At 41.7% G+C, this 5,397-nt stretch overlaps 1 non-coding gene across 1 annotated transcript; it reads right to left on the bottom strand.

Annotated features, from left to right (window-relative positions):
• Positions 1 to 2,426: 2,426 nt before the first annotated feature.
• On the bottom strand, positions 2,427 to 2,533 carry LOC111763389 (U6 spliceosomal RNA). Its single transcript, XR_002796261.1, has one exon. It is a non-coding gene; the product is annotated as a U6 spliceosomal RNA (small nuclear RNA).
• Positions 2,534 to 5,397: the final 2,864 nt, after the last annotated feature.

Consider the following 5,397-nt stretch of genomic DNA (forward strand, 5'->3'; position numbering starts at 1 on the left):
GCCGCCCAGTGTGAAAGAAAATGCAGCCTGCCCAGGAATGGTGCTGCATACACGGAGAACTGACACAACAAGATGAAGCAACAAAAAGAAACACAGATTCCCATGCCGCTGACAACAACAGAAGCGGACAAAGAAGATGCAGCAAATAGACACAGAGAACAGACAACTGGGGTGGGGGGGGAGGGGAGAGAAATAAATAAATCTTTTAAAAAAAGAGTATATTATTTAATTTCCATATATTTGGAATTTTCCCTTTTTTTACCTGTTATTTCCAGCTTCATTCCATTATGATCTAAGAAAGTGCTTTGCATAACTTTGATCTTTTAAAATTTATTGAGGGAAATGGACTTGGCCCAGTGGTTAGGGCGTCTGTCTACCACATGGGAGGTCTGCGGTTCAAACCCTGGGCCTCCTTGACCCGTGTGGAGCTGGCCCACATGCAGTGCTGATGCGCACAAGGAGTGCCGTGCCACGCAGGGGTGTCCCCTGCGTAGTGGAGCCCCCCACGCAAGGAGTGTGCCCCATAAGGAGAGCTGCCCAGTGTGAAAGAAAGTGCAGCCTGCCCAAGAAGGGCGCCGCCCACATGGTGAGCTGACACAAGATGACGCAACAGAAAGAAACACAGATTCTTGTGCTTCTGACAACAACAGAAGCGGACAAAGACGACACAGCAAATAGACACAGAGAACAGACAACCAGGGTGGGGGGGAGGGGAGAAATAAATCTTTAAAAAAAAAAAAAAAATAAAATAAAATTTATTGAGATCTCTTTTGGGACCCAAGATGTGGTCTATCCTGGAGAAAGACCCATAAGCACTTGAGAAGAATGTATATTTGGCTGTTTGGGGGTGCAATGTTCTGTATATATCTACTAGGTTTAGTACATTTATCATATTATTCAAGTTTTGTTTCTTTATTGATCCTCTGTCCAGATGTTCCATCCAATGCTGAGAGTGGTGAATTGAAGTCTCCAACTATTATTTAGAGACATCTATTTCTCCTTTCAGTTTTGCCAATGTTTGCTTCATGTATTTTGGGACACCCTGGTTAGGTGCATATACATTGATGATTGTTACTTCCTCCTGGTGAATTGGCCCCTTTATTAATATACAATGTCCTTCCTTATCACTAATAACAGCTTTGCTTTTAAAGTCTATTTCATCTGATGTATACCTACTCGAGATCTTTTACAGTTTCTGCAAGCAGGGAATATCTTTTCCCAGCCTTTCAAGTTCAATCTATTTTGTATCCTTGGGTCTAAGGTGAATCTCTTATAGACAGCATAGAGATGGCTTATATTTTCTTATTCATTCCACCAGTCTGTGTCTTTTGATTGAGTTTAATCCGTTAACATTTACTGTTATTAATTTAGGCCATTTTTACTTCGCTCATTTTGACCTTTGAGTTTTATCTGTCGTTTCTTATTTTCACCACTCTTTTTCATTTTTAGTTACTTTTACTGATATAATCTTCTTTTCTAGTCTCTCTTCCAAGTCTCTGTCCCTGACTTTTCTCTTCAGGCTGTAGCACTCCCTTTAGTATTTCCTGCATGGCTGGTCTCTTAGTTACAAACTCTCTCAGTTTCTGTTTTCTGTGACTATTCTAAACTGGCCCTCATTTTTGAAAGACAATCTTGTTGGATATAAGATTCTTGGTAGCCGTTTTTCCTCTTTCAGTATCTTAAATATACCATTGTCTTCTTATTTCCATGGTTTCTGATGAGAAATCACTTTATCCTATCAGGCATCTCTTTTATGTGATGAATTGCTTTTGCTGCTTTCAGAATTTTCTCTTTACCTTTGGCATTTGACATTCTGCTTAGTATGTGTCTTAGAGTAGGTCTATTCATATTTATTCAGATTGGAGTATGTTGTGCTTCTTGGAGACAGGTATCCATGTCCTTCAATAGACTTAGGAAATCTTCTACCACTATTTCCTCAAATATTCCTTCTGCCCCTTTTCCCTTCTCTTTTGGGACACCCATGACACATGTTTGCATGCCTCCTGTCATCATTTAGTTCTTTGAGACCCTGTTCAATTTTTTCCATTCTCTTCTCTATGTGTTTTTTTGTGTGTTCAGAGGCCATCTTCAAGCTCACTGACCCTTTCTTCTGTCTCTTCAAATCTGCTGTTACATGCCTCCAGTGTATTTTTAATTTCATTTATTGTGCCTTTCATTCCCATAAGATCTATTTTTATATGTATGCATTAAAATTCTTCTTTGTACTCATCCAGCATCTTCTTAATCTCTTTAGCAGCTTGTTGAAAATATTAAGATTTGTTTGAACATCTGTGATTAGTTGTTTCAACTCCTTTATGTCACCTGGAGCTTTAGGTTGCTCCTTTGGGGCATATCTTCCTGTTTCTTGGTATAGCTTTTAAGGTTTTATTGGTGTCTTTTTTTTTTAAATTGATTTTGTAAAAAAAAAAAATATGGAACGCTTCACGAATTTGTGTGTCATCCTTGCGCAGGGGACATGCTAATCTTCTCTGTATCATTCCAATTTTAGTATATGTGCTGCTGAAGCAAGCACTTGTTGGTGTCTTGGCATCTGATTTACCTGATGTATTTATTCTGGGCTCAGTTTCTCTCTTTAGTCTAGGGCTTTCTATTTGATTGGCTTTGTGCTACAACCTCTTTGACACTTGGTTCAACTTATTTTATAATGGCTCACATTTAGACCATCTGAATTTTTTCAGCTCTTTTTTATCTGTCTCTTGCCCTTTCTTCCTTACATGGAACAGAGTAGGGACCTAGGGTGCAGGTGGTACTGTAAGCTGTGGAAGATGAAGCTGCCTGCATTGCCCCAGGAACTGACGAAGCTTTTCCAACGTTTCTCCACACCAGGTGTGGGGACAGAGCCATGGCCGTGCATACTAATCCAAGCCATGCAAGCCAAGACCACTCGTAGTTGCCCAGAGAGACTGATGAAGCTCCCCATACCTTTCTTCCCTGCCTGGGGCAGAGATGGAGCTTCAGGTGTAAGCAGTAAACTAAATCTTGTGGGCCAAAACTGACCACAGTTGCCCTGACAGAGCACCAGCTCCTGTCCTCCCCTGCCAGGAGCAGGGTTGGAGCCACAAGTGTGCCCAACAATCTTGTCCATGTCGGCTGAAAGCAACTGCAGTTGTCTGGAGTCGCTGGGAAAGCACTGCCCCCACTCCTGTTCCATTAAGGACAGGGATGTAGCCACAGGTGTGCTCAACAATCTAGTCTGTGCAGGCCAAAGGCAAATGCAGTTGCCTGGAGAGGCTGTGGAACACTGTCCCTTCTGCCCTGTCAGGGGCAGGGATAGAGCCATTGGTGTGCACAACAATCTAGTCTGTATGAGCCAAAGTGTCTGCAGATGCCCAGAGAGGCTGGGGAAGCACCACCCTCCTTCTTTCCTATTAGAGTCAGGGATGTAGGACAGCAGTGCCCAACAATCTGGTCCATGTGGGCAGAAAGTGACTACAGTTGCTGAGAGAGGCTGGTGCAAGTCCCCTTGCTTCCTCCCTACCAGAGGCAGGGCTGGAGGCCATGCTAGAGCAGCCATCTGACCTAGGTGGAAAGAAGCCAGTCCCTTCTGTCACTGTGATTTTCAATCAGCCCCACTTCCCCTCATGTTGGGGGCAGAGATAAAATGGAGGCTACTGGTCTCCTTTCTGACTTGAAAAGGTTCAAACTTTAGCTGTACTTAGGACTGGACTTCAGCCAGCTGAATTTATTTATCGTAGCTTAAGTCAGTGCCTGACTTTTTCTTCCTCCCCCATTTTTGGGAAATGGAGCTTCCAATTCCAGCCAGGGAATATATTGTTCTCGAGGCATCTTGCCCTGCCAGTGGGGGATGGACACCGGCCTCCATGGTATGGAATGCTCTACTCACAAATTTTCACTGCAGATGGGCATTCTCCTTCTTCTGTTCTTTCAGGGATGTTGGAGGATGCTCTTACTGTCTCATGGGCCCCCCAAACAGGTGCTTTACATGGCTCTGGCTGATAACTAACTGCACTGTAGGATGAACTGACTCTTGCGGCTTCCTAGTCTGCCACCATCTTGCCCCTCCTCTATATCCTTACTCAAATATGCACTTTTAAACTACTTACCTGCCTTGTGCATTGTGTTCATTCTAGTTGTTACACTCTAAACAAAATTTTTATTCACAGAAAAGTAGAAACAAAAATAGATGTTCTGACATGATTTTTATAACTTTAAGAGATTGCTTTCTGTCTTACATCAGTTAAGAAACAGACCTATTTGCTTATTATTGCTCTGAACATAATTAAAAACACATATTATAATTTCATCATTCATAAGCCTAAGTTTATTATGTGATTCAGCCATGTTGATACTCTTTGAAGAAGTCCAACTCTGTTATCTATATACCTCCTTGGTTATGAGCTGAGTTCTTTTTAATTGTCAACCTAGTAATAAATTAAGCTGCAAGGCAACAAAGGCATTAGTTTGGGGTTTCAGAATTGCAATTTGGGGAGCAAAGATTCAGGTAGCAACCCATATCATGTCTCATCTTGGCATTTCCAGCCAAGCATTTTTAAAGGAAAGAAGATTAGACATGTTGCTTGTGGTTGGTGAATATTTAGGGTACTCTAATTGTCCTTCAGGTTAGATAGTTAACTAAGTTCTTTATCTTGTGGCTTGCCTATGGTGTCAAGATGTCCCTGGGGCTTTGAGAAACAATGTTCCATAAAGCTTTGCATTCTTTGGCAGTTTGTGATGTCTGGTTGAATCTATATAAGAGCAACCTCCAGAATGACCTCCCAACTCCATTATAAACCTCTAAGCCACTGAAACTCTGTTTTATTTCCTTTAACATAAGCTTTTCTATCTGCCTTTTTAAAATCTAACTTCTACAGGGTACTTTTTATGCAATTCTCAAGTGTCTGGATATTTCCATATTTTCTTCCTTACAGGCACCATATGTACTGTCAAAGTTTTTCCTTTGAGAACTTTTAACCCCCTTCCTAACCTCAGGAAAAGAGTTCTTAACTTTTAACTTTTGGAAGTCCACCTTCCAAAAGACTGGAGTCTATGTTTGGATTCGCATATCCTGTAGGCAATACAGATCAATAAGGACAGCAAATAAAAGAATCCATGACTCACAACCCACACCTACAGCATTTCTTCAAGTGAGGAAATAAACATTATGAAACGAGCAGAGCCAGTCCCAAAGCCCAGAATGGAACTGGAAGAGATTACAAGGAGAGAAGAAGGTAATAGGAGTCTCACAGTGGTGAAATCTCGATAAATTCACCTCTGGAAAGAGAAGGTCCCAGACTGAGTAGAGAAATGATGGCCGAATGTCTGAGAGTTGCCAGAAGAGAGCACTGGATATTACAAAATAGAAGGAAGGGGAGTGAAAAGTGTTAGGACTCAGAGGTGGTACTCTTGGAGAAAACA

Source organism: Dasypus novemcinctus, chromosome 3, assembly GCF_030445035.2.
Source record: "Dasypus novemcinctus isolate mDasNov1 chromosome 3, mDasNov1.1.hap2, whole genome shotgun sequence".
Taxonomy (NCBI): domain Eukaryota; kingdom Metazoa; phylum Chordata; class Mammalia; order Cingulata; family Dasypodidae; genus Dasypus; species Dasypus novemcinctus.